Raw genomic sequence first — 7500 nt, 5'->3', positions numbered from 1 at the left:
TGCCTGTAACCCAATACCGCTTGGACTCAAAGGTCATTTTCCCACATAGTAAGTAATTATTACACGCTGATCTTTAGTGACGCGAACTTAGGCTGCCTTTGGTTTAACATGGCGACCTTCACTCAAGGATTCCACAGCAGCAAACTTGAGGAACAGCCGGAGGTGACTTTATCACACGGTCCCACCGACTCGCCTATAAGGAAGAGGGCGCTCTACGATTCATCGCTGGTACCTAATGTGACGGGATTTTCTCAAGCTGTGATACCTTTGGGATCATCTGTGGAAAGGCATGTCCACGCATCGAAGTACGAGACCTTCTTTTGTTTGAATGGCCAAGGAAAGCTTATCGTCGGGCAGAATGAGGAGCCGTGCGGTGAAGACCACGAACTGGCTTTAGAGAAGGGATGCTGTATTACAGTGGCGCCAAGGTTCTGGCATTCAGTTCACAATACTGGTGATCAAGATTTGGTAGTTATTTACTTTGGCGTAGCGTGTTCCGTTTGACTCGCTGATGCATTTCATTGAAGGAGCTTTGGTTAATCGCAAACTGTGCAAGTGGTGTGAAGGATGCATATATCTTCATTACAGAGAGTCGGGTTTGCAGGGTTGGAAGTTAGAGCTCTGTCACTCGCCCACGCGAGTGTAAATTGAAATCGTACGGATGGTTTACGTCATATTGTTTATTGCTTTATTGTTACATATCAGACTCTGAGAAATGCATGAGAGCAGCCAAAGGCGGAGGCTTAAATGGCATATGGATTTACATACCGCACTTTCATAGAAACTGCGGCGTACGGATTTTTTGACACAAACAACGAGTGAATACAACTCCGTACAAAGCACTTTGTATGTCGATAGCTGTTTATTACACATAAGACGAAAATTTTCATTTAAATAGTTTTCTGAACGCAAATTAGAAACAAAAACTCACTTACAATAGAAGCAAATGCAAACTTAATTTAATTTGATAACAAAGTACAATTTGCACGAGATGCATGAGTGATCGGCTTGGAAAGGCCTTTAAGCTATATCGTTGATTGGTTATACTTCCACAAGTGAAAGAGCTGTACGCCATTCTGATTGGCTGTATCTAAATCTTCGTATAGATTTGTACAAATGAGCTTTATGGAATACAATTCTCATGTTCTGTGTAATAAAGTAGATTACAGTACATGCATGTTGCCCATTTTCTGGCATTTATAGTTTGTAATCGGTTTAACTTCATGAACACGCACCAAAAATTTATTAGTTTTCTATCAAATAAAGTTCATTTACCTACCCTTATAATGTTCAAAGGTTGGCCGCCTTCCTCCAGTATTATAGAAATTATGACATTTTTGGCAAAGCTAGTAAGTTGCCCAGTTTCCGGCCAGCTAGTCCAGTTTCCGGCCATCGAGATATAGAACATTTCCTCGAGACCGCTCGACTTTCAGTTGACTAAAACCGACTGGTCAGTCCCTTCGCTATCTAAAAATGGGCTAGTGACCGTACATAATTTCTACCAAGCAAAATAATTACTGAGGGGTGGATGGTATTTGCGTGGCACATATTTCATTCCGGTAGCAAATACGTGCGAGTTATAATGTGTCTCTAGGTGGCCGGAAACGGGCACAGTAGCTCCAAATCTTCGTTAAGAGTTTGGCTGCTGAAATTTAGAAATAGCTAAATTCTAGCTTGTGATGACAGAACCCCTAATCACTCTTATCTTTGATCTAAAGTCTGTCAAAAACTTATGAAGCTCCTTCATTCGCTCTAGGTCTTGACATTAGAAAGTTCTTGAGAATTCTAGAATTGCTCCAGTTAGAAGAGTTCTATATAGTGCTGAATTAAATATAAATTAAAAACGTCTGACAATATAAAGTTCAATAGCATTCTAGATAAAATGGTCGTAAGTGCAAAGTTCTAAAGTTTTAAGCTCTAGAGACCCAAGTTCTAGAGTCCGACATGTTACATGTTGCCCTCAGTGGGCTGTAGAATGTCTAGAGTTCTAGTCAGAATAGCTAGAGTCTCTAAGTGAGTTCTAGAACGTCTAAACTGCACTCTTATGGTTAACCCTGACCCTAGAACTTTAGAAATTTTTGCATCTCCATAGGGATTTGTTTGATATCCTTGAACTTACTGTAAGAAATCTTAGAGATTTGAGAACACCCAAAATGACTTTACTTATTTGTGAGCTTTTAAAAAATTTTCACTCACAACATGGACCATGGATATTGTAGAACTTTAGAATTTTTAGAGATTTTAGAGCCCCCAGACGGTTTGTTTGATATTATAGAACTAGAAATTTTAGAAATTTTGGAACACTCAAAAAGACTTACCTTTTTTGGAGCTTTAGAAATTTTAGACTGACAACATGGACCGAGGATAATGTAGAACATATAGAGATTTAAGACCTCCGAAAGGGATCATTTGATATTCTAGAACTTTCGAGATTTTAGAACTCCCGAAAACGATCATTTGATGTTGTAGAACCTAAGGAGTTTTATGATGTCCATAATGTTCGCTTAGTAAAATATATTCTAATATTCTAAATACAAGGCTAAAAAGGTTATCAAATGGTTAAAATTTAAAATGTTTGAACTAAACGTTTTAGGCTGTTTGCCATCATCACGGTTAAAAAATGATGACCGGCCGCATGTACATATATATCCTCTCTAATTCCCGATGGGATAAGTTTCGACACATAGGAAATAACTTGTTCGTCCAAACTGGGGTGCAGTTGTTGTATCATTAGCCCCTCGACGATCCTGCGCTTGTGGAATGTTTGCGCTGGGGAGAGAACACACCAAGTGAAAGAATGTGATGGGTTTCCCGCAGGTGTTTTGCATATTCAGAGGTGTGAAGAGGATTTGAATGCTCCGCAATTCGCACTGCTAAGTTCCTCACAGTCTCGCCATTACATTATACCGTTCTTTCGACCACAACGACTGACGAAAGGCCAGTTTTGGCCAAAAGAATAACAGCAAAAAAAGCACTATTTTGTCGCGACCTTTCTATGAGGAAAATTTGTCCAGGAACCAAACGTCTGCATTAACAGCGCACAACAGGGCTACTCGTTGGTAACTGGAAAGAAATGTTCTTCTCCCTTCTTCCTCCGGTCGCGCATCAGCCTTTTGATGAGGGCCAGTCTCGTGCTTCTCAAGTTGCCTCATTCATGCCCAAAAGAATTCTGGGTAATTCTGCCATTCCATCACAAGGGAAGACCCCCGCATGTCATTTCATAGTTTTTTTTTTAAAGGGGCTAGGTCACGCAATTTTAGGCAATTTCAGCACTGATCAAATGGTCATAGAATTAACTAAAATATCAAAATAACTGTTCAAAACTATAGAAGATCTCTAACAAAACGCAGGGAAGACAAGAAGGAACATGGATGGAAAAATCTGGAGAGGATTGAAATGAATTGAATTTGGGTAAATTTGAAAAACATCGGCCCTCCGTTTTTCAAAATTACATCAGTCTATATTAAAATGTCATTTACAAAGCTGGAAAATCATTCTCAATTGTTATGTGGCCCTGATTTTGAAAATGAAAGACCGTTGCTCTGCCAATTTGACGTTTAAGGCTCATAATTAACAAAATTACCTAAAATAGCGTGACCTAGCCCCTTTAAGTGTCGGGCAACCCAGTCCTACCATCAAAATACAGCATCGATTGAAGTTTTTACCTTTCAAAACTTACCAAAATTGTATCGGTAGGTCCTGGAATTCGTGTACAGAAAGGCCAGAGAGACAACTTCACTCGTGAAACGCCATGTTTACAGCAAAGCCGATTTTAGGCGTCCCAGTCTGCACGAAACCACATGCATCTCTCACCTCTGTCTCCAGAACACCAGACACGCAAGGTTCTTACATCTACGTTTATGCCTGTACAATCAACTGAAAAGTCAATTCCTTCTAAAAAATAAAAATAAAAACAGCATCTTTTTTTGGTTGCGCATGCGCTGACGGGATGTTTAAACAAGAGAGGAAAGAGCATATACCTCCAGACGTGGCGCTGGAGCGTCAAACCAAACGAGACATCCCGGGATTTCCGCCCGTGCGATCGCTTTTGGACGCAGTTGACCCTTCGCTGCTTTCTGCTACCGACCTTGCCTCCCGGTACGGCATTTAGGGAGAGATATGTCGGCCCCTAAACCATATGTGACAAATCCCACGCCTACTCACAGCTCCAGACCTCCCTTGTCATTACAATTTAACATAACATTTCGATCGCCTAAATATTCAAGGCAAAAGTCATTTTATCTCTCATATGGTAAGCACTGGAGTCGCGCAATACAAAGTGTACGCATGCGGCTTGTAAAAGGCAACATACACATAGGCCTAAACTTTCTTTCATCTCGAATTTCAGAGTAATACAAGAGTTAATATCTCCCGGACATTACATTTACGGCTAAAATACATAGGCCCATACGGATCAATAATTATGAGATATGAAATACTTAAGAAACGGTCATTTTTTAAAAAAAGCAGTTATGAAAAATGCGGCCATGTAGGATTCTCATTTTAAGACCTGTTAACTCGGTCAGTACGGATAAAAGAGGGAAGCGCATTCAATAACTTGACTGATACTGAAGTAAGAAAGAGAAATAAGACCATAACTGGTTGTTCTACGTTTATTGAGGGAATGAATGTAATTTCCGCGAACATCATGAGAAGAAGATCGGAGAGGGAACTTGGTTGTTTTTCATTTGCAGTAGCAGGAAAATCCTTCAAAACCAGACTTTTATACTATGAATATCATGATGAAGAAATTTTGAATGCACGTATTGCATAGAGACCATATACTTTATTAGAGTTTGCCTTAAGTAATCTGCAAATGTAAATCTTTAGTTAGTACTCTCTTATTTACATTATACCGTTCTTTTGACAAGAACGACAGACGAAAGGCCACTTCACTGCCACAAGAATAACAGCAAAAAAAGCACTATTTTGTCGCGAATTTTCTATGAGGAAAAATTTTTCAGGAACCAAACATCTACATTAACAGGGCACGGCAGGGCTACTTCTTAGTATCTGGCTAGAAATGTTCTTCTCCCTTTTTCCTCCGGTCGCGCTTCAGCCATTTGATGAGGGCCAGTCTCGTGCTTCTCAAGTTGCCTCGTTCACGCCCAAAAGAATTCTGGGTAATTCTGCCATTCCATCACAAGGGAAGACCCCCGCATGTCATTTCATAGTTTTTTTTTAAGTGCCCGGCCACCCAGTCCTACCATCAAAATACAGCATCGATTGAAGTATTTAGCTTTCAAAACTTGCCCAAATTGTATCGGTAGGTCCTGGAATTCGTGCACAGAAAGGCCAGAGAGACAACTTTACTCGTCAATTGCCATGTTTACAGCAAAGCCGATTTTAGGCGTCCCAGTCTGCACGAAACCATCTCTCACCTCTGTCTCCAGAACACCAGACACGCAAGGTTCTTACATCTACGTTTATGCCTGTACAATCGACTGAAATGTCAATTCCTTCTAAAAAATAAAAATAAAAACAGCATCTTTTTTTGGTTGCGCATGCGCTGACAGAATGTTTAAACAAGAGAGAAAAGGGAAGTACCTCCAGACGTGGCGCTGGAGCGTCAAACCAAACGAGTCATCCCGGGATTTCGGCCCGTGCGATCCCTTTTGGACGCAGTTGGCCCTTCGCTGCTTTCTGCTACCGACCTTGCCTCCCGGTACGGTATTGAGGGAGAGATATGTCGGCCCCTAAACCATATGTGACAAATCCCACGCCTACTCACAGCTCCAGACCTCCCTTGTCATTACAATTTAACATAACATTTCGATCGCCTAAATATTCAAGGCAAAAGTGATCTTATCTCTCATATGGTAAGCACTGGAGTCGCGCAATACAAAGTGTACGCATGCGCCTAAAGGCAACATACACATAGGCCTAAACTTTCTTTCATCTCGAATTTCAGAGTAATACAAGAGTTAATATCTCCCGGACATTACATTTACGGCTAAAATACATAGGCCCATACGGATCAATAATTATGAGATATGAAATGCTTAAGAAACGGTCATTTTTTAAAAAAAGCAGTTATGAAAAATGCGGCCATGTAGGATTCTCATTTTAAGACCTGTTAACTCGGTCAGTACGGATAAAAGAAGGAAGCGCATTCAATAACTTGGCTGATACTGAAGTAAGAAAGAGAAATAAGACCATAACTGGTTGTTCTACGTTTATTGAGGGACTGAATGTAATTTCCGCGAACATCATGAGAAGAAGATCGGAGAGGAAACTTGGTTGTTTTTCATTTGCAGTAGCAGGAAAATCCTTCAAAAACAGACTTTTATACTATGAATATCATGATGAAGAAATTTTGAATGCACGTATTGCATAGAGACCATATACTTTATTAGAGTTTGCCTTAAGTAATCTGCAAATGTAAATCTTTAGTTCGTACTCTCTTATTTACATTATACCGTTCTTTTGACAAGAACGACTGACGAAAGACCAGTTTACTGCCACAAGAATAACAGCAAAAAAAAGGACTATTTTGTCGCGAATTTTATATGAAGAAATTTTTTTCAGGAACCAAACGTCTACATTAACAGGGCACGCCAGGGCTACTTCTTAGTATCTGGCTAGAAATGTTCTTCTCCCTTTTTCCTCCGTTCGCGCTTCAGCCATTTGATGAGGGCCAGTCTTGTGCTTCTCAAGTTGCCTCGTTCATGCCCAAAAAATTCTGGGTAATTCTGCCATTCCATCACAAGGGAAGACCCCCGCATGTCATTTCATAGTGTTTTTTTTTGTGTCGGGCCACCCAGTCCCACCATCAAAATACAGCATCGATTGAAGTTTTCAGCTTTCAAAACTTGCCCAAATTGCATCCGTAGGTCCTGGAATTCGTGCACAGAAAGGCCAGAGAGACAACTTCACTCGTCAAACGCCATGTTTACAGCAAAGCCGATTTTAGACGTCCCAGTCTGCAGGAAACCATCTCTCACCTCTGTCTCCAGAACACCAGACACGCAAGGTTCTTACATCTACGTTTATGCCTGTACAATTAACTGAAATGTCAATTCCTTCTAAAAAATAAAAATAAAAACAGCATCTTTTTTTGGTTGCGCATGCGCTGACGGAATGTTTAAACAAGAGAGAAAAGAGCAGTACCTCCAGACGTGGCGCTGGAGCGTCGTACCAAACGAGTCATCCCGGGATTTCGGCCCGTGCGATCCCTTTTGGACGCAGTTGGCCCTTCGCTGCTTTCTGCTACCGACCTTGCCTCCCGGTACGGCATTGAGGGAGAGATATGTCGGCCCCTAAACCATATGTGACAAATCCCACGCCTACTCACAGCTCCAGACCTCCCTTGTCATTACAATTTAACATAACATTTCGATCGCCTAAATATTCAAGGCAAAAGTCATTTTATCTCTCATATGGTAAGCACTGGAGTCGCGCAATACAAAGTGTACGCATGCGCCTGGCTAAAGGCAACATACACATAGGCCTAAACTTTCTTTCATCTCGAATTTCAGAGTAATACAAGAGTTAATATCT

The 7500-nt window shown here is 40.8% G+C and overlaps 1 protein-coding gene and 1 pseudogene across 1 annotated transcript in view; both read right to left on the bottom strand.

The window, feature by feature from the left end:
• The window catches only part of LOC138024364 (tetratricopeptide repeat protein 28-like), a 245376-nt gene that overhangs the window by 59089 nt on the left and 178787 nt on the right, over positions 1-7500 (bottom strand). The gene's annotated exons all lie outside the window — the stretch shown is intronic.
• Positions 1-7500, bottom strand: part of LOC138024404 (putative hydroxypyruvate isomerase) — a 162083-nt pseudogene that overhangs the window by 123024 nt on the left and 31559 nt on the right.

The sequence above is a fragment of the Montipora capricornis genome, chromosome 11 (genome assembly GCF_036669925.1).
Source record: "Montipora capricornis isolate CH-2021 chromosome 11, ASM3666992v2, whole genome shotgun sequence".
Lineage (NCBI taxonomy): Eukaryota > Metazoa > Cnidaria > Anthozoa > Scleractinia > Acroporidae > Montipora > Montipora capricornis.
Note: the sequence above shows the minus strand (reverse complement) of the source record. Positions and strands in the feature narration are given on the sequence as shown.